Below are 21,947 nucleotides of genomic sequence, written 5' to 3' on the forward strand. Positions count from 1 at the left end.
TCACAAAGTCAAAGTTTGAAGGGAATAGTGGTCATTTTCTGTACTTTTACAACATATGAAATAATACATACTATCCAGGAACAAAATTTGTGTTACACAGTGAATTTTTTATTATACTTTTGCATATTTTTTACTTATATGTTGGTGGCTTCAATGACAGACATCATCATTCTAACGACCTGTTTGACGTCACCATTATTAATATTAAACTTAGAAGATTAGTGTAAAAAATGAAGAAATTATAAAGTTAGAAACTGTTGGTGAATGAATTATAAAATATGAATTGTAAGTTATGAGTGAAACAGATGAATAGGTCGTGCATTTGGAGAGTTAATCATAATTAAACCGTGACGCCTTTTTAACGTTAAAATGTTGTTATTTGTACAAGCTGTGTTTAGCAACGAATGTGAAATCGTTTTCCTAGGTAAATATTTGAATACGTGACAGATTGAGACTGAAGGTATATCTAATTGAAATTTGAATTATTTTGAGATAACTGGATAATTCAATTCTTGAAAAACAATCTTCAAACTGTTGGGTTGCGTTGTTGCTATAATTTAGTTATTTGTACAGTTTTTAACAACTGTTAATTCTGTTTCTGTAGAGATCGTTTGAATGGTTTGAAAGTTCCACGTCAATAATAATACATGCTACCCTCTGAGACAGCAATAAATCTTCGGATTTACGATGCTGAGATCAGCGCTCTATTCTCATTGGTGGAGGCAGTAAATAACTCAATGTGGCTTTGCTATAACAAATACACACACTAATACACCGAAACACGTAATATATACCAATAGTATAATGTTAAGTTTTCTTACTATTTATTCATTTCTAATTACCATTTGTACTTCGAAATGCAAAATATTCAAATGTAATACAACCAATTAGTTCTGTATACCAAGAACTAATAATGTTTTCTAATATTATTTGTGTTCCTTGAAACCAAAATAAAAGTTATCCTAAATAAATATGTTAATTATTATGTACTTTTAATTATCGATGAGAAAAAGGTATAACAGACATTATTTTTATTTTAGTACTCGAGGATCAGATGCGAGAAATAAAACATTTTAAAGCTTTTATGTAATGTCTTCTAACATTTAAATATATTTTTCTATGTGTTATTTAGGTTTAATTTTACAAATTCAACGATATTTTCTCAACTGGTATTTATTAAGTGTACCAAATTATCAGGTCATCCATTAAGTAATGTCTGATTTTAGGTTCAGAAAAAGATAAAAATTGCACGTTTCTGGTTGTGACCCGTGCTTTCCAATATTGCAAGCCAATCTTTGGTTTAAACTTGCAAAGTCATTTGTAAGGAACGAACCTTTCCAGTCAATATGTTTCATTATTTGCCAGTTTCATTCAGTCATTCAATCTGAGATTGTTTGTTTATATGTTAAATTTCGCGCAGGCTATCTCTAATTCAGAGACTGGAGAGAAGGAAGTTAGTCAACAACAACCACCGCCAACTCTGGGGCTACTCTTTATCAGCGAATAGTGGGACAGACCGTCACATTATAATACCTCCAGGGCTAAATTTTGTTTTGTTTTTATCAGTTGATGAAATAATTTTTACGTCTCCCAGTGACTCAGCGGTGATCCTGGGGCCATATTTTATCACTCTAAGTATTGGGGTTCGATCATCGCGGTAAACGCGGAAGAGATAGCCCACTGTATATCTTCATCATCATCATCTTCTTCTTTTATAAATAACGTTATTTTGTTCCATGTTTGCGAACTATGATGTATACCCCTAACATCAACATTTTTTAAACATTTAGCCTTGAAATAACAGACGTTTAAGTTTCGTTTTTATCACTTGATAATCTAACTTTGGAATAATAGTAATATTTTTATTGGGTATATTTAAATATTAGTTCTTTAAACTAAACGCTCTTACATATTAATTTAGGCTTTACTGTGGTCGTAACGAGCAACAAAAAAGCCTGATTACAGGGACTAGCATCTAGTGTTCCTGGTATATTTTTTAATATACTTGTATTAACGATTTTATGAATTATATATGACACAACGTTCTGTAAAAGTAAATGAGGTTAAAAGCTTTGTAGCTTTGTTTCGATTTATTAAGGTATTTTTTTAATTTTTAAGCAATTTATCTACTTATTACTATATCTGTTACTCATATTACACGTTTACAAATGTTTAAATATCTAACCTATATAAAAAGAGTGTGTGTAACGTCACGTCAAGCACGATTTCAGGAGTCATAACAGGTAAAATCCATTTATACGGATACGATTACTGTCTGCCACTTAAGATTTAAGTGAAAGGGGTGTGTGCCACGTAACCTTATACGTGTACTGAGTGTTAATATAATAAGACCAAACTAAATACGTAATGTGGGATCACCTAACTTAGAGCCACATGCATGAATGTTATCATGAAAGCAAAAATATCGATTCAGTTTTAAACTTAAATCGTTTCTGAATTAAACTATTTTATTTTATATCACCAACGTTTTTAATGAAACAAAGAAACCTCTTTAATCAATATGAAATTCTAAATTAAGAAATCAACAAATATTCTTCCAGTTTTGTTATCGATACGTTTCAATTTAAACTTTTAGTACATATACTGTTGTTGCTAAGTTACATTACATAAAAGCCATTGTTGGGCAGTTGGGTTACCAAAACGCGTTGGCTTTTCTAAATAATAACAGTTGTTAACGCAACTGATCTTTGCCAATAATTATTCTATACACACACCACAAGCTCATTCTATAAACAATCTCAATTTTGATTGGCTCACGAAGGAACTTACTGGCGTTTGATTACCTCGACTGCACTTTTCTGCCTCTTTGTTGGTTAAGCTTGATTTCGCAAAATATATTTATTTCAATTGGCTATTAAACAAGAAGTTAGGATATACTATGGGATGGGAGGCGGATGTACTTGACCCATCGTTTTTACGTACTATACACAGGTAAAACATAAAATCATCTTATATTTTGTTTTCTTTTCACAAACAAGGCTTAATAACAATATAAATATGTCTGTACAGACAAAAAGATGAGTTTTTACTAGTATAAATTTCACGTTGCAAGTTTTTACGGTGTTTCTATTCAAAGTGAATATAAAACTTTGCTTTACTTAAAACATTTAATTGGTATTTGTTACGCATTATAATTTACCTCTGACGAGCCTCCAATTTATTATGTTACATATTACGATTTCAAATAACCTGAAACTGAATTAAATTTAACTTTGAATTTAGAAGTTAGTTAAGTTTAGAGATGTATTAAATTTATAATATTTGCCAGCAATATTGATACGCACAGTTCTCTTTCTTAACACAAATATATTTTAATATAAAAGCAGTAATACAATTTATAGTAATAGGTACTACAAATAGTTGCTACAAATAATCATTTACTTAGAAAAGGTTTACAAATAATATTAAGTCATCTTTCCGGTCAGGAACTTCCTTAATATTTTATCAAGGGTTCACGATGAATGAATTAATTCCGAGTAAACGTAGATACAATCCATTTAAACAAGGAGCTAGCTAACTCTCCTGTGATCACACGTGAGTTTTTCACTGCTGAAGTTATATAATGTCTTCGTAAAAATACTAACGTCCGATGTTAATCAGCTGAAGTTAAATGATTTGTAATGTTCGAAATCTTTAAACGTTCCTCGTCAAATATTTATAGTTTTTCGATTAATAAGCGTTAATCACAGCTATAGCTTTCAAGGTTTACAGTGTATTAACTGTTGTAAACCAACAATATAAAATTGTCTCTTAGCGCGTCGGTTTATAAACGTTGAGGAGAGGTTCTAGAATTTTTAGTTGGCAACAATACGCTAATAATTTCGTGAAGTATATGTTGTTGATTCTTACACTCGAGAATATTTTACAAATTTAGACGAGAATTTCACAATATACATTTAACAGTATAAATTACATACGTTTCTTAATACATATTTAACTAAATCAAAGATCTATGTTAAAATCCGTTACATATATATAGATATATATAGTAAAGCCACATTACATATCTATATAGACCGAGGGGAATATACCCTGATTTTAGAAGTTGTAAGTTTGTTTTAGACATACCGCTGTACTAGCGGGGAGCCTTATTATATAGAAAATTATATACTGGATTAAAGAAGAATAGAGTTTGTTTTAAAAATCACGAGTCACGTTTACGTGGCTAAGGCACTCGACTCGTAATCCGAGGGTTGCGGGTTCGAATCTCCGTCGCACCAAACATGCTCGCCCTTTCAGCCGTGGGGGCGTTATAATGTGACAGTCAATCCCACTATTCGTTGGTAAAAGAATAGTCAAAGAGTTAGCAGTGGATGGTGATGACTAGCTGCCTTCCTCCTAGTCTTACATTGCTAAATTAGGGACGGCTAACGCAGATAGCCCTCGTATAGCTTTGCGCGAAACTCAAAACAAACCAAACCAGGTTTACGGACAGGTTATAAGTACATGTCAATTTCATGACGTAGCATTAAAAAAATAATGGTACCTGACTGGAAAGATAAACAGACGGTTAGAGCACATTATCAATAGAAAAATGAGTTAAGATGATGACGTGCACTCCCGGCTGTAAGAAACAGAGTGGTTATCGAACGTTTCTAGCGGTTACTAGCAAATTTCACAAGTACCTTTCCTAAAAGAAATGATTTTTGCTAGTAACAATCAGGAATAGGAGCAGCCAGGATATTCCAGATACGCATGTTATATTAAAAATATCTTCAATATGGAAGCCAGCAATTCACGTGAAAACCACAATCGATATAAAGTCGCGGTTGAACAGAATGTTTCAGAACTGCATGTTGACATTATTTAGCATTGCGTAGATAGTGTAATGTCATTGAAAACTGATAGTTTTGTGATAGGACATATCACACATACATTTAGATTATAAACATATATTCCGTTCGGGGATTTAGAATTTCTAAAATGGTAATTACCTTTTTACTCAATGTTATTGGAAAACAAAGGAACATAAATCAACTTAGGGTACCAGGACCATCCAAAGGGAAATATGCAACAAACAGCACACAGTTTTGTGGCAAGCAAAGTGTGGCGCCGTATGAGAATCCACGAACATGAAGGTTCAGTAGTCATTTGCATGCACCAGGCAACAGAATACAACATAATCAAGAAAAATATATGTGTGGGCACGAAGTAAACAGGGTATGGGTTCACCAAAAGCAGGCATCTTAGGCGTTGAGCCCAGCAAGTTGAAGTATGAAGTATCCGTTTTATGTATGCGACGTTTGAACGGAGGTAAGCCTAAATGTTGGATATCTGAAGGATCAGACTTTTGAAACGACGCTGAGAAGCCATTGTCCTTGTAAATTAGAGAGATCTGAAAAGCAAGCAGGGTAGACTAGTGTTCTTTGAACATGAAAACCTTATGAACGGAACCTTTGTCTACAGAACTACACTTCAGAACTGTTGTCAAGATGATGGGTCGTTAAATAGAGCATTGCTGTATGGACTGTAACAACGTGGTCAGGCTCATGTATCATTTCAATATAACGTAATCAACCCTCTGTAAAATGTAGGTAATTTTGTATTATCAACCCACTGCTTTCATCCCATATTAATCTCCGTGTTGAATATTTAACTACAGTTAACATTGTAGAGAACTGTAAAAATTATAATCTTTCGTTGATTTTAAAACTTAAGTTAATATTTTGTGTTATCGGAGAGAGTGGCTTTGTGTCTTACATGTGAATGTATTTTCTAAAAGTGACAGCTTATCATGTAGGTGGCAGCACTGTCAATGTAGGGATGGCTCAGATTGTTGATCGAAATGGTATAATAAATATGTCATCAGAACTATACAATACTATACAGTGTTTCCTTTTATAACAATATCTATGTAATGACTGAGCCCCAAGATCTGTGAATGTATGTATCACAGTAAAACATTTTTATTTCGTGTTCTTCTTTCTTATTACATGCTAATTTAAAAACTAAAACAATGGCGTCAACAGTTTAACCGAGGTGAGAGAGTTTGAAACAGAGTATCCGCTTTTATAAATATTAGTAATTAATAGTCATTTCATAAAATCATAATTCTAGTGTAATCGATGTTATCATTACCCCTTGAAGTTAGCTAACTTACAGTCATTTGGTGTTCTTTCAAACAGCTTAATATCAGGGTTTTGTTTGTTTTCAATTTCAAGCAAAGTTACACGAGGGCTGTCTGCACTTGTCGTCCCTAATTTATCAGTTTAATACTAGAGGGAAGACAGCTATTGATCACCACCAGCCTCCAACTCTTGGGCTACTCTTTTACCATCAAAGAGTGGGATCGACCGTCACATTATAACGCCCTCACGACTGAAAGGGCGAGCATGTTTGATGTGCGGGGATCCGAACCTGCGACCCTCGGATTGCAAGTCGAGTGTCTTAACTACCTGGCCATGGCGGGCCTAATACCAGGGAGAATGAACATACAGCAGTAACAATATATGTACATATATGAACATATAGCAGTATATACATATATAGCAATTCAATCACAATTGAATTTAAATAATCCTATTTATGTCTGTTAACATCTTACTACATTGTTTGTCTGTGTTATTATTTAAAAATGATGCAAATGCAATACCTTACTATCTTGTTTACATTGTTTTTGAATGATTCATATTAACCATCTGTACTTTTCGTAATGATGAGAAACCTACTTGAAGTAAAAATGTATCCCAAGGTGGGTATTAATTTTTTTATTGAAATAAAGTAGAGAGGTCGAAACATTTTTCTCTGCTTTATTTTGATAAAGGTTTAATACCTATACAAACTGTCTTGTGACACATCTGTATATTTACTTCATTTTTTTTTTTAAGAGTCTTTCTTTGCTTGTCTGTAACGGTCTGATACTGGACTAATATTAGAGAGAGTGGTGTTACTTCTACGTTACTAGACTGTAACTTATTGGAGAACGTAGTGTTATTTCTACGTTACTGTACTCTAACTTATTAGAGAGAGTAGTGTTTGTTATCTCTACGTTATTGCACTGTAACTCATAGGAGAGCAATGTTATGTTATGAATACAGTTTAATGTTATACACTGAGTATCGCTTACCAGAAGGAGAACAAAGTTGTATCATCTTTAGAAAATTACATAATATATATAAATATATATATGTACATTAAGTGAATGAATAAAAGCTGATTTATATCTACAAAATACAGGAGAAGCGGTTTTGCTTAAGTGGCGTTAAAATTCTATCTAAAATAGAGGTTGCATGATAAAAATATTGAAATATTCCCTTTTCGTTATCATAATTTTAAAATTTTGCAGTTTTTTTTAATATTATATTTTACTACTTTCTCAGTTGCTTCGAGAACATAAGCCCGACCCTGGCCAGGTGGGTTAAGACGTTCAACTCGTAATCTGAGGGTCACGGGTTCTAATCTCCGTCACACCAAACATACTCGTCCTTTCAGCCATGGGGGCGTTATAATGTGACGGCCAATCGCACTATTCGTTGGTAAAAAAGTAGCCAAAGAGTTGACGGTGGGTGGTGATAACTAGCTGTCTTACACTGCTAAATTAGGGACGGCTAGCGCAGATAGCCCTCGTATAGCTTTGCGCGAAATTCAAAAACAAACAAACAAAGCTTCGAGTATTCAAGGTTAAAGCGATGTTTTTGTAAAGTCGTTGGTAAGCCTTTTCTTTTGAAAATCTACGATCGTATTTTAATAATGAAATTACTTAAAGACCCTATTTCGGTTGATAAACAATAGAATTTGTGGCATATGTTCTGAGTAACGAGTATTGGTCCTTCAGCTGACGTTTTACGATAGCTAATCTTTACAACCATTTCTCTTTTACCAACACTATGTGACAGTTTATAGATTGTTCTTTTATTTTTTACCAAGACTAAACTGGCAGCAGACTCATGCTGTCGAGTTGTTACCGTGATCGTCTGACACACACCGTAAACTCTTTTAAATAGGGTGTCAAGGTTCGAATATATTTCGCACACGAAATTCACGATTTCAAAATCAATAGTTCATAGGGTATATACGTGTGTATTTGTTTAAAGATAATATACAGAAAATTACAGACTGTAAATAGGGCAGATTTAAAGCTGATAAAAATGGTCAATACAAACAACATTTTGGGGTCTTGTAAAAATAAGATATTGATAGAAATCTTACTCACGTTTACTGTTTTTGTTTTTTTCTTGGTTTAAAACCCACTTCCATTGTTTCAATATCTTAACTATCCATCTTGTGATTTCGTTATTATTTCTATTTAGGATTAGATTTTTTTTTTTTAATTATAATAGCTTATATCAGTGTGATTTGTACAACTAGAATATCATTTAGCTATTTTATAACCATATGTGTTCCACGGTCTTTACGTTTTCTTTCTGTCATGTAAGTCTAATAATCAAATTTCTTATTAACATCACTGTGAAACAGGAAAACCATTTAAATTCTTGTTTGTTTATCTGTTGTTTTTTTAAATTTTGTTCGTGGTTAAAAACCAATAGGTATGTCCTTAACAGAAGCTAGATAAAATACTCTTGGTTCTTCATATTATCCCTAGGTGTCGCTAAACACACTGGACGAAAGAAATGTATTTGGTTTGTTTGTTTGTTTTGAATTTCGCGCAAAGCTACTCGAGGGCTATCTGCGCTAGCCGTCCCTAATTTAGCATTGTAAGACTAGAGGGAAGGCAGCTAGTCATCACCACCCACCGCCAACTCTTGGGGTACTCTTTTACCAACGAATAGTGGGATTGACCGTGACATTATAACGCTCCCTCGGCTGAAAGGGCGAGCATGTTTGGTGCGATCGGGATTCGAACCCGCGACCCTCGGATTACGAGTCGAACGCCTTAACACACTTGGCCATGCCGAGCCAAATCTATTTGGAACGGCATCTTTGGTTTACAACAAACGTGCAAAATGAAAAAAAAAAAAACAAAATCAGTGGCTTATAACCACCTGGTTCCTTAGTAAAATAATCTATTAGATATATATATATATATATTTAAAAATACAAAATTGATTAAATAAATATTATAGGCCACTATTTAATAATAGTTAATCTCAGTAAGTTATCAATTGGTAAAAATACCCTATAGGCTCTCCTAACTTTCCAACTGAGTACAAAGTTTCGAATTACTTTTATCAAAATTTCATTGTGTAATTTTTTAAATCAGGTTATATAGAAGACTTATTAGTACGCGTAACATTCTATTGTTACAATTGGATACAACGTTTCAGGCAAATAATAACGTTATAACGAGAGAGTGCCGTTGTATAACCGTTGCTGTGGTTGTTTACTTTTGATGCTTTATTGTGGAAAGTTTTAAAATGTATTACGTTGTCAATGTTGTTTTAATGTGTTTTTTTACTCTTTTTTTAATAGTTAAAACAACAGTAGTTTTCCACTTGGTGGCGTAGTGGTAAGCGTGAAGGCTTTAGCGCTAAAACGACTGTATTACATTGTTTATATCAATGAGAAGTTAAATTTTAATAAAATGCACTCTTTGTTTTGAATTAAGCACAAAGCTACACAATGGGCTATCTGTGCTCTGCCCACCACGGGTATCGAAACCCGGTTTTTAGCCTGGAAAGTACGCAGACATACCGCTGAGCCACTGGGTGTCTAGCACTACTGGATTTTTTGAGCAACTGAGTTTTGTTCGAACACATTTATATATGTGTGTGTGTGTGTGTGTTATTTTATTTAACTCTTAGTATTAATAATATTTTTAAATATATATATATATATATTTAAATATTGTCAAGTTTATTTTACTTCCCAATAACCTTATAAATTAACCGTCATTTCTAAAAGCATTCACTCAAAAGTTTAATATATCAGACATGTGGTATCACTGCGCATGAAGGTATGACTCGAGTCGATAATTGAACTGGTATTTTAAACATCTTCTCAATATGTCATCAGAACTTTTCAGTATTACAGAGTGTTTATTTTTATAACAATGTCTATGTAATGACTGAGTCACAAGTTCGGGGAGTGTCTATAAATATCATGGCAAAAAATTTCAATTTCTTGTTATTTTTTTCTTCTAAACAAAAGAACAGCATCAACCAGTTTAACTGAGATGGAATAGCTTCGATCGGAGTATCCACTTTAATAAGTATTATTAATAACAGTTAGTAAATAAACAAAGAAAATCATAATTCTAATGCAGACGATCTTATAATTACTCCTTCTAGTTGGCCTCCTTATGGAGATTTAGTGTACCTTTCAAAAGTTTAAGTACAGGGCGAAATTGGAATTACCAGCCAACAACAGATACATAATAAATATCACAGTTGGAGCTTCACTGTATTTAGAGTTTTATTATAAATACAACCTTCCTGTGTCTATTGAAAGACTGCATTAAAAAACAAGAAGCACGCAAGTAAAGAAAACCTGTTCAAAAAACGTAGTAAATGTAGGGATGACTGATACGAATCATTCAAAAACAATGCAAACAAGATAGTACAGATGGCACATGCATCACCACTACATAATAATACAGGTAAGAATTAACATATAGTTATATATCTAACTATTCAGTTACATATTAGTTTAACTTATGCTATTCTCTGTATGTTTTTAATTGTTGTACACTGCGTGCCTCTGGTATTGTGTAAGAATGAAGCAAAGCACATGCCTCGTATTGTGTAAGAATGAAGCAAATCACGTGCCTCGTATTGTGTAAGAATGAAGCAAATCACATCCCTCGTATTGTGTAAGAATGAAGCAAATCACGTGCCTCGTATTGTGTAAGAATGAAGCAAATCACGTGCCTCGTATTGTGTAAGAATGAAGCAAATCATGTGCCTCGTATTGTGTAAGAATGAAGTAAACCACATCTCTCGTATTGTGTAAGAATGAAGCAAATCACATGCCTCGTATTGTGTAAGAATGAAGCAAACCACATGCCTCGTATTGTGGAAGAATGAAGCAAATCACATGCCTCGTATTGTGTAAGAATGAAGCAAACCACATGCCTCGTATTGTGTAAGAATGAAGCAAATCACATGCCTCGTATTGTGCAAGAATGAAGAAAATCACGTGCCCCGTATTGTGTAAGAATGAAGCAAATCACGTGCCTCGTGTCCTGTTTACATTGTTACTTCCTTTCTTTCTTTTTTTCTCTAGTTGTTTGATTGTTTGGAATTAAGCTACACAATGGGTTATCTGTGCTCTGCCCACCACGGGTGTCGAAACCCGATTTCTAGCAGCGTGAGTTCGCAAACATACCGCTGTGTCACTGGTGGCTTCTCTTATTGTAACAATAACAAAGTGTTAAGATCTCTTTATGGTATACGCAACAACAAAAAAAGTAACCAGCAGATCTGCGTTGTTATTTTCAAATACATCGGTATTTGTTTAAAGTATATAATAGGTAAGCTATTAAAGGCTGCTAACATCAGATGAAAATGATTTTGAAGATAATATGGGAAATAACCATCCTGAGTTTTAGTGGACAGTTATTTATTATATACTAAACGCTTCTGTGGTTTAGGGAACAGTACTACGCAAATACACATCTCAATTATCTTCTCGGCTTTCCGCTCAAGCCAGATCCTTCTGGAAAACCATAAGAGCTGGTTGTCATTTGCTTCGTTCTGCGTCCATAATCTAACAATAAACAATTTACTGCACGGTCTGTTCCATAGAGACAAAACCGGTCACTAAACTTCTCATTAAGTTCAATGTAAACAATATACATACATTAAAAGGTTAGTTTTTTTAAATGGTTAAGTTGCATTAACTTTATCCAGGTAATAACTGAAGAACACCAAAGTTTTATTTGGAATCTCAAGGACCAGTGCAGATAGGAGTCGGAAGAAAGGACTTCTTTCTAACTTTCCACGTCAATCTGGCAGATAATTCCTTTGTGACGTTTGTGTAAAACGTTATAAGTAACCTTTGTGTATCATTTTGGTAAATTAGCTTACTGGTCCAGGTTCTATAAAGAATTTCATTTTGTTAGTGATATATGTATATAGCCTATTTCATAACCTATGAAGACTGTCTATTGTAACCAATCTAGGTGTGAATCATAATATATGAAGACTGGCTATTGTAACTAATCTAGGTGTGAAGTCTATTTCATAACCTATGAAGACTGTCTATTGTAACCAATCTAGGTGTGAATCCTACTTCATAATATATGAAGACTGGCTATTGTAACTAATCTAAGTGTGAAGTCTATTTCATAACCTATGAAGACTGTCTATTGTAACCAATCTAGGTGTGAATCCTACTTCATAATATATGAAGACTGGCTATTGTAACTAATCTAGGTGTGAAGTCTATTTCATAACCTATGAATAGTGGTTACTGTAACTAATATAGGTATGTAGCCAACCTACAACCTGTGAAGTCTGGCTACACTATCTCTGTACCTACGAATATCGACTTTCTGTAGCACAATGCAACTGTAGCATTTTAGTCCATAAAGCTTAACTTATCACTCTTGAGATTTTACGAAACAACGACCTGGTCTAAATATGAATTTGCTAGAGTAACAAATACAAGAGTTTGTAGTTTTTGTGCAAAACTTTTAAAAACATCAATTACTAAATGAGATGGTGTCAGGGTCTTAGTGACTTTAAATTATTAGATGTAAAAATATCCTGTCATCTGTTACCTTCGTTTTGTAACTTTAACCCTTTTTATTCTTAGGGAAAAAAAAGGAAACTTGGCTATTCAAAGGCCGTGCTGACCAGCTGGGCACCAGGTGGTCAAACAGTATAGTGTAGGTTCTCCCATATTGGAAGGACGTGGCTTAAGAGAAATAACTAAAAAATGTTTAGATATAACGAATTTGTGTTCTGAAATTTAGTTAATACCTATAGGTCATTCGCATCCTTGCTGAAAATCTATTTATTAAACCCTTAGAAACGGAATTGTAATCAAAATTATATGCTTTTAATTTAATGAACTTACTGTTTGTTTGAAATACATCTGTAATCGAATTGTTAGATTACAGTTGCGTCTATTTGTTTACATAGAAGAGGGGGGGGGTAGTTTTGTACATTATAACAAATGTCTTTAAACCTAAGATAAGGACGCCGTCTGCTGTCTTCATGTGCAGCTGTTGTTAAGGCGCCGCACGAAGTAATCTGTTCCGCGAGACGCTCATAGCAACCCAAACTTCCGGAAACCGCGATGACTGACATGTGTAGAATAAGTTCTGTCCCTTAAGAACGAATATGCACCTATATAGTCCTGTGTGTTAATTATACAGGTTGTGTCTTTTTTTTTTCTTCTTCTCTTCTTTTAAATTTTTACTTTTATTCTTTGAGAAAGTCTAACGGTTCTCGCAGGAAACCTGTTTATATCCAGTGTGTTGCATTGCTTTGCGCCGGTACAATTGGCTATTTCCTGTTTTAAGACAGACATTGTTGTAATAACGCAAGACGAATTTACGGCTCTAAAGAAGCATTATTGAAAAGAAAAATCGTATCTACGTAAAAATGTTAAAATTTTGATTTAACGCGTTTACAACATGATCAAACATTAGATTAAAACGATGAATCAGTTACATCAAACCAATCTTGTTAAATACTACGTATGGACATAAATTTATATTATGCTATTTCTTATTTTTGTGCATGTATATGCTTGCTTGTTTTTGAATTTCGCGCAAAGATACACGAGGGCTATCTGTCCCTAGTTTAGTAGTGTAAGACTAGAAGGAAGGCAGTTAGTCATCACCACCCACCGCTAACTCTTGGACTACTCTTTTACCAACGAATAGTGGGATTAACCGTCACATTATAACGTCCCCACGGCTGAAAGGGCGAGTATATTTGGTGTGACGGGGATTTGAACCCGCGACTCTCAAGTTACGAATCGAACGACTTAACTCACCTGGCCATGCCGGGCCGCATTTATAAGCTTAAAACTAGTGTTACGTTGGATTTAAAATACTGATTGAGAGATAACCGTCCTTATGAAAGTATACCGTAAAACATTTCGTAATTAATAATAACTTCTGATCAAAGCAAATTACTTACTTAGATCAAAACTAAATATTAATCCAGTAATGAATACAGATAATATAATTCAATTATTTTAAATTATAGTGTTTAGAATACAGTGTTTCAGACATCTGGAACCCTCGTTGTCGGCGATGTTTGACGGTAACAGCCAGAGAAATTAAATTGCACATTTTGCAATATTAACTCCATAAAGATTAACAAGATAATCACACCATTGACGCTTTAATTTTACCTTTTTCATTTTAGAAACTGTCAAACGTTTCAAAATATATCCCTATGTTATGTAAAGAAGATAAAGATGTGTAGTCTAGATAGTTACCCACGTCGCAGTAGGTGATACATCTGTTTATACTAACGTCTTGTCACCCCTTACTTTTAATATTTTATTGTTTTTTTTATTGTGGTAGGGAGACAAACACAAAGTGATGTATGTATAGTTCATAATGAATGACCATTACAAGTTTAAGTGTGTTGGTCATTCACGTACTCGAGCTGTTACATAACGCCCTCACGAAAACTGATAAACCGATTACATATTGAGTTGAAACAAACAACCTTCCAAAACCTAAAAACACTCTAACACTTATGTTAAGACATGTTTGTCTTGCAAATAACACCCACGTATCAACTGATATGTTAATATAGATGAAAGTAAGGGGGTATAAGATAAGCACCTTATTGTATGTACAGTGGTGAGCTAGGCCTTCCGGTTAAGCCTAACTTATCGTTTCCTAACTCTCATCGTGGGGTTTATATTACAAAAAATACACTTTAAGCAAATGTTAGTGTTTTTGTGTATTTTTTAGGCACTTCAGTGTGTTCTTAATTCAAGAGCGTCCATGTGTCCTTCAGTTTAATTTTCCCTTTACATAATTAGCAAGCGTAGCGCATGACCACTCGTAATCCATTTGGTTGAGAATTAACACCGAATGATCGAGTAAGCTGTTAGTTCTAACGTTAACTTTCTTTTTACGTTACTTACACTTTATACTGTTCCGTATTTCTCTTTTTGTTGTTGTTGTTTCACATGGCTCCTCAAAATGTATAAAACTGCATTTATTTTTAACTGTAGTTAAAGAGCTTTCTTTCAGATAAGTTTAAACAGCAATCTATCAAGTACAGTTACATACGGCTAACACGGGATCCAATGCTACTGTAAGTTTTATTACGACTTAAATGATTAACACTTACAAGATATTCGACAAAGAGAGACAGAGAATTGCATCAATTTCTTATTGTAGTTTGTTGTTGTTTTTCTATCTTGTAGAAATCAAAAGATTTGGATAGAAAATAAGTAAATAACGTTTTTATATATTTTAAATTTTATATCCTTTCGTGCCCTTAATCTTATTAGGCTAAAATATTATTATATTTCCTTACGCTTTTCTTGTCTGTGGATTATAAATTAAGCAAAATGTCAGGGTAGAATAGCGTTTCGACTCAGTGTATAATTAAACACATGGATAGACTGAAAAGCTCTGAATACCAAAACAGTTTGTAAACAAATACATGAAATGTTTGGTAACCGAAGATGCTGTGTGTCTTTAGAAAATAAGTTTGCTGAACTTTATCTCAGCAATAGTCACAACTAATTGCTTAATATTGTCTTTTATTTCGTTTTATAGACAAGTGTAAGAACTTTTAAGGGTCTTTAGTCTACGTATATAATTTTTTGGCTATTTATTTTTCTGGAGAACTAGAAAACGCTTAACCTATCTTGCACGGTGCAGATGGCACGGTGCCCGACAGCACTACAGTTTTGAATTAAGCTAACAAAAGTCCCCCCCCCCCTCCTTTCGTTGGTGTTATACAACCAGCTACTGTCGACCGGAAACACTTAGGTGTGGTTAGGCTGTAGCTAGGCCTAGCAACGACACTGTTGCCGGGTTCTTTAAGAATAAGCTACTTAGAAAGACAGATGCGGAACGACTATTTAACCCCCTAGGCACGATAGACAGATCAAGACCACTAGCTTCCCTCACTTAATGCAGCGTTACTTGGTTATAAACGACCTGAATCAGTTACGCTGTCATAATCTGTAATAGTTCTGAACTAATTCCATTGAGTACCATATGTTTAAGAAAGTTCGTCAGTTTTAATATTTAACTCTTTAAACATATCATTTTTTATACTAGTGGAAAACGTGGGTAAGTACCTCAATTGAATATAATTTCGTTTGTAATTGAATTAAGTGCATAAATAGGCACACATAGCCATCAGTTATATTTGTATGCTGTGTTACATTCATGCATGTTTTCCTGGTTGAAAATAAGGACAACTGAAGACTTACGTACAAATCTCAGTTCTAAAACTGAATAAACAAACTTAACTGATAAGTTTGGTTTGTTTTGGATTTAGCAGTGTCAGACAAGTGGGAAGGCAACTTGTCGTCAGCATCTACTCCAACTCTCGGGATACTCTTTTACCAACGAATAGTGGGATTGACCGTGACTATATAACGCCCCAAGGCTGAAAGGGCGAGCATGTTTGGTGTGACAGGGATTCGAACCCGCTACCCTCAAATTACGAGTCCAGAGCCTTAACTACCTGGTTATGCCGAGCCGATGCGGGAGCTAGAATGTTGTAGAACCACTGTTCTAGAATCACTTTACCAACACGATGAAACTTCGGTTAACTAAAACTGTTTTAAAAAAAATATTTTGCACAAATAAAATGTAGCAAATGTACAAAGGAAGAAATTATATTGCTGCAGCCGAGAGCTGAAACTCTAAGTATCGCACGTTATATATAGATAATGTATGGTATTTTGTTAATGATATGCTAAAAAATGATGACTCATATGATAATAAACTTATTTAAAGAGGGTCTGTGAACGTTCAATATAAATGTTTCCTAGAGTCTGTTAGTTAGCAGGCTTATTATAATTTTAAGCCGCAACGTATACAGCTATGGAATTCCCTGCTTATTATTGAATATATTACGTTGTTGGTTTCGTGTTTTATTCACCGCAAGTTGATAGGTTCTCCTCCTACAAAGAAAAGGGGTGAATTATTAAAAAGGTGTTTTATTCTGATTATCCCAAATTTCAACCTCTTACATTTTGCGCCTTAAATAAGGAGAACTTTAAAAGATCGTGTAAGATATCGATGTTATGGAATCAGGAGAAAAGGAAGAATCAATCATTTCAGAAATGTAGTCAACTTTAATTTGTGTAATCAAAGTGACGAAACACGTTTGTTGTTGTTGTAATTATTGTCGTCAAACTCTCTTATAATAACGTATTAACTTTTACTTTTTCGTAACGTGAGAGATGATTGTGTGAAAGGTAACCTGGTAAATATGTTGAATTATATGTTTAAGATAACTGCCATTAATTGTTTTAATAGTCCATGCACGAACGGCGGACAAACAATAAACTATAACACGAAATACATAATTTAGAAACTTTATATACGTAATTTTCGTTGATCTGAACGCCCCCAAAGGCACAGCGGTATGTCTGCGAACTTACACCGCCAGAAACTGGGTTTCGATATCTGTAGTGGGCAGAGCACAGATAGTCTATTGTGTAGCTTTGTGCTTAATTACAAACAAACAAACTTGATGTGAATAAATTGATATATGTGTGTATGTGTCTGTGTATATAATTTCTTGTAAACAAAAACAGGCCCAAACAAAAATACAAAACGTTGCACTAATGGAAAATGATTCTCAGGGTACAAGCTATAATGTGAGATATGAAACGTACCCTAGGTTTTGGAGGTGACTGAGAAGTAGGACCCACATTGCGATGGGGATACGATACAGCGGATGTCAGTCTCCCGTGAAGAATAATTAAATAATAAAATATTCAAAGTAATAGAGATAGAAATTAGGAGAGCGAGATATCTTTTGCTATTGCATTTTATAACATTAGCAACAACATAATTACTATAATCAACTCGCTAGGCTAAATTATAGTTTACACAACATGTCTATTAATTAAGACAATGATACTTAACTGCACAAAAATTGAATAACGTAATGGGAAAATGCGATTTTGTCAGAACAAATCACATTCATTAATTAAGCAGCAGAATGTCTATATCATGCGGTTTTAGCACCCTCTACACTATATGATTTAGAACATTCATATACTCGGTACGTTTTGTACTTTGGGCGTATCTTACGTTTAAATGATCTCTGAAACAGACATATTTTCAAACACTACAACAATGTTAAACTAATTCTCGAGTGTAGGATTGTATGACCATTTCAATCACAGAATATTTATATTTCACAAATTTTCTCTGAAGCTTGGATTAGTATCTTTTTGAAGTGATGTCTATTACTTTAGTGTTTTTCTATTTTGTATGTGTCCTAATGGTTAGCTTGTCTAACTGTGACTAAGATTTACGTTGCTTCAAAATCTCGCTTTGGGCTTTGGATTTGTTTGTTTTTGAATTTCGCGAGAAGTATCTGCGCCAGTCGTCCCTAATTTAGCATAGTAAAACTAGAGAGAAGGCAGTTAGTAATCAACGTCCACCGCCAACTCTTGGGCTACTCTTTTGCCAACGAATAGTGGAATCGACCGTCACATTATAACGCCTCAAGGCTAAAAGGGCGTGCATGTTTGGTGCGAAGGGGATTCGACCCCACGACCCTCAGATTGCGGGTCGATCGCCTTAGCTACCTGATCATGATGAGTTCTGCAGTTTGGGAGGCATAGGTGTTTTATAAGGATGACGGTTAAACATTTCCTTTGTAATTAGTGGTGAGTGCTGTTAATCAGTTGCTCTAGTCTGCAAGTCAAAAATAAGGGACAGCTAGCGCAGAATATAACGTAAATATAATTTCATGCATAAATCTTCAATTTTTAGAGCGATTGCAAAATGGGACTTTTAAAAACAAATTTACAACTGGCGACAACAACATGATGTTCGTGTTCTTGGCTACAGTCAAATATATTGGATGTTAAGGAATTGCTTTATTTTAGAGAGAAGATATTTAACTTGAAATTGTGGAGTCACAGTCTCCTAAATTGTACTCACAGAGATTTGTCATCCACCGTTATCTTGGAGAATTCACAATTTACTGGTTGACAACGTTAGTTGGTTAAGGCACTCAAACCAAACATGGTCGCCCTTTCAGCCGATGGTCGTTATAAAGCGAGGACCAGTCTCAATATTCGTTGATAAAAGAGTAGCCCAGGAGTTGGCGGTGGGTGATGATGACTAGCTGCTTTCCCTCTAGTCTTACACTGCTAAATTATGGGCGGCTAACGCAGATAACCCTCGTGTAGCTTTGTGCGAAATTCAAAACAAACCAAACCAAACAACGTTAGTCACATATAGTGCCGTAAACGATGAAAAGAGATAGTTGAACAACCTCCCTAGTCCTTCAATATGCGTTTGTTACATGTGCCGTCACTTAAATGCGAAACGTTCATTCATTAAAACAATTTTATTTACTTTAAGTCCAATGTTGTTGTTTTTTTATATACAGCTGGTTCAGTCAGATATCTAAAGCTTTAATGAGTTTAAATAACAAATTACCCAAATTCGCTGTTCAGACCTAAACAAATAAAATTACACCCAATTTTCACTCTCCTCTTCCCCTAACACCTACCGGAAAGGAGGTCTCGCTACAGCATTGCGCATACTTCTGATGTTCATTGGGAGTAAATATCTCAGCTCGCGAGACTGTCACGCGACCATCAAAAGCCTTAATGATGTTACATCAAGCACGTGTGGTGCGTTTCCTAAATTCTTAATGTAATAAGAATATTGCCTAATTCAGTACGAAGTCAAAGTTTTGATTAAAACGTACGCATGTCTTTAACAGTTGATGTGCCCTTGCCACGTTTTGTGAGGAGGGAGGCGCACTGCGATAAATACACATTTCTCACTATCTGGAAAGATGAAGTTAACCATCTAGAAATAAACAGTGGACAATAAATAATATATTTGTTAGGATTAGCTACAGCTGTGTAATTTGAACGTTTTTTAATTTCTGACATATAACTACAAGTTGTCCTTTAATAAAAAACAAACAAACCAATCCCACTATTCTTCGGTAAAAGAGTAGCCCAAGAGTTGGTGATGACCAGCTGCCTTCCCTCTACTGCTTACATTGCTAAATTAGGGACGGCTAACGCAGATAACCCTCTGTGTAGCTTTGCGCAAAATTAAAAACAAACCAAATCCTTTAATCTTACAATGCTAAATTAAGTACGGCTAGCGCAGACAGCCCTCGTGTAACTCTGAGCGAAATTCAAACACCAAAAGAAACCAGCGAAAATGTTTTTCTGAGAATAAATGATATAAATAACCGGTAAATATTTACTCTGCTAATCATAATTTTAGTATTAGGCGAAGGGGCATAAAAGCAGTAATAATAATATCACTGAACAGGTAAAGTTTTGTCTAAAGTGGACTATTTCCACTTGTTACTATTGTGGCACGACATTTCAGTTTCTGTATTACGGACTTCGATCTAAAGAAGGTCTCGGTGTACAAACCGAATCGTTGTCACATTCTAGAAACAGGCAGTATTAGTCTATTGAAGTCAGGACTTCACCGTGTATGCGCTCCAAGTTTCATTGAAATAACAACGTGTTTGATTTTTTAAAAACATTAACTTTATTAAATTAAATGATCTCACCAATAAAAACGTCCCTCACTGGTACAGCGGTAAGTCTACGAATTTACAACAATAAAAGCAATGGTTCGATTCCCCTCGATGGACTAGGCGGATAGCTCGATGTTACTTTGCTCTAAGCCAAACACACGCAATGAAAAGCTTGTTAACATTATGGAAATAATTAATCGACGACTTTATGATTTTGTAATAACTTATGATGCGATTTTTGAAATAAGTACTGTGTATTTAAGCAGTACAGTGTTCAATCTGATTAAGAATAATAGATGTTTAAATGGAATAGCTCTTTAAAAATAAACTATATTTAATATATTTAGGTAATTTATCAATCACCCCTTCTCGACCATAGTCGTGAGCTTTCTTTTACGTTAAACCTGAAATAGCTCGTGATTATACGTAGGCAAAATTACTTGAGGGATTTAACAGTGTAACTTGATTACTGTATGAAAAGGTCTAAGAGTGAAAACTATGTGACAAATTTGCAACCATGGATGATAGACGGGTAAGTTTAGAGGTTATAATTTCAACGGCAAAATTTTAGTTGACATAATATTTTTACAGACTTCGAATCTAAGGGTATGTACAATAAGAGATGATTAACTAGTGGTATTTTATTAACTATGTACGTTAAACTTAGTTAAATGAAGCGCAGCTTGAAGTTTAAACATTTTCACTATAAAAGTCGTTTCACTGAATTACCTTATGTTAGGCTTAGCAGTAGAAAGCTAAGCCGGTGTCCACTTCTGATAACTACTATAATTGTATTATTACATTTGTAGGTAATACTACTTTATTAATAACAATAATAGTTTCTGTTTAAGATGGAAGCAAAAAAATTACTAATTTTTTACTGAAATCTTAAAACAAGTAAATGAAATCGAATGTTAGTTAAAAAGGCCATCTCTGTTGAAAATCTTTTTTTTTTTTTTTAGATTTCATCAAGGGATCAGATATGAAATGTGTAAAATAGTAAGTAATAACAACTACCAATCGAACACCCAGCAGTAAGATCTGTGTTCGCCGTGGTGAACGTTGCACAACAAATTATACAAATCTTTTAACGTTACAACTAACGCTGAAATCAATGTGTGACTGTTTGGTGTGATTTACGAAGTTTAACTTGTAAAAACTGGGGAATAGGTGATAGACAAGAAATCTTTAAAAGATAATTTTAGGCATGCAGAATTACCTATTATAGGCCTTTGTGCTGTCGATTACTTGTCGTTATTGTCTTTAATTGCTCATCATTTAAGTACACGAATAATTGTTTTTATTGGTACTAAAATATTTAAGGCTTAACAGGTTTTAACCCTGAGACGCAACTCTTAGAAAAATGTTACTCTTTTTATC

General features: G+C 34.3%; 1 protein-coding gene across 4 annotated transcripts in view; it reads left to right on the forward strand.

The window, feature by feature from the left end:
* The window catches only part of LOC143229109 (uncharacterized), an 88,309-nt gene that overhangs the window by 38,542 nt on the left and 27,820 nt on the right, over positions 1-21,947 (forward strand). Inside the window, exons 1-2 of one of the 4 annotated variants that reach the window (XM_076460975.1) lie at positions 20,988-21,099; positions 21,530-21,566. The exons of 2 other annotated variants lie outside the window; for them this stretch is intronic. The gene's annotated coding sequence lies outside the window, so the exon portion shown is untranslated. Of the gene's footprint in view, positions 1-20,973; positions 21,100-21,529; positions 21,567-21,947 lie in introns of those variants that run through there. One more of the 4 variants, XM_076460994.1, reaches the window with a different exon arrangement.

The sequence above is a fragment of the Tachypleus tridentatus genome, chromosome 1 (genome assembly GCF_004210375.1).
Source record: "Tachypleus tridentatus isolate NWPU-2018 chromosome 1, ASM421037v1, whole genome shotgun sequence".
In the NCBI taxonomy this organism is placed as follows: domain Eukaryota; kingdom Metazoa; phylum Arthropoda; class Merostomata; order Xiphosura; family Limulidae; genus Tachypleus; species Tachypleus tridentatus.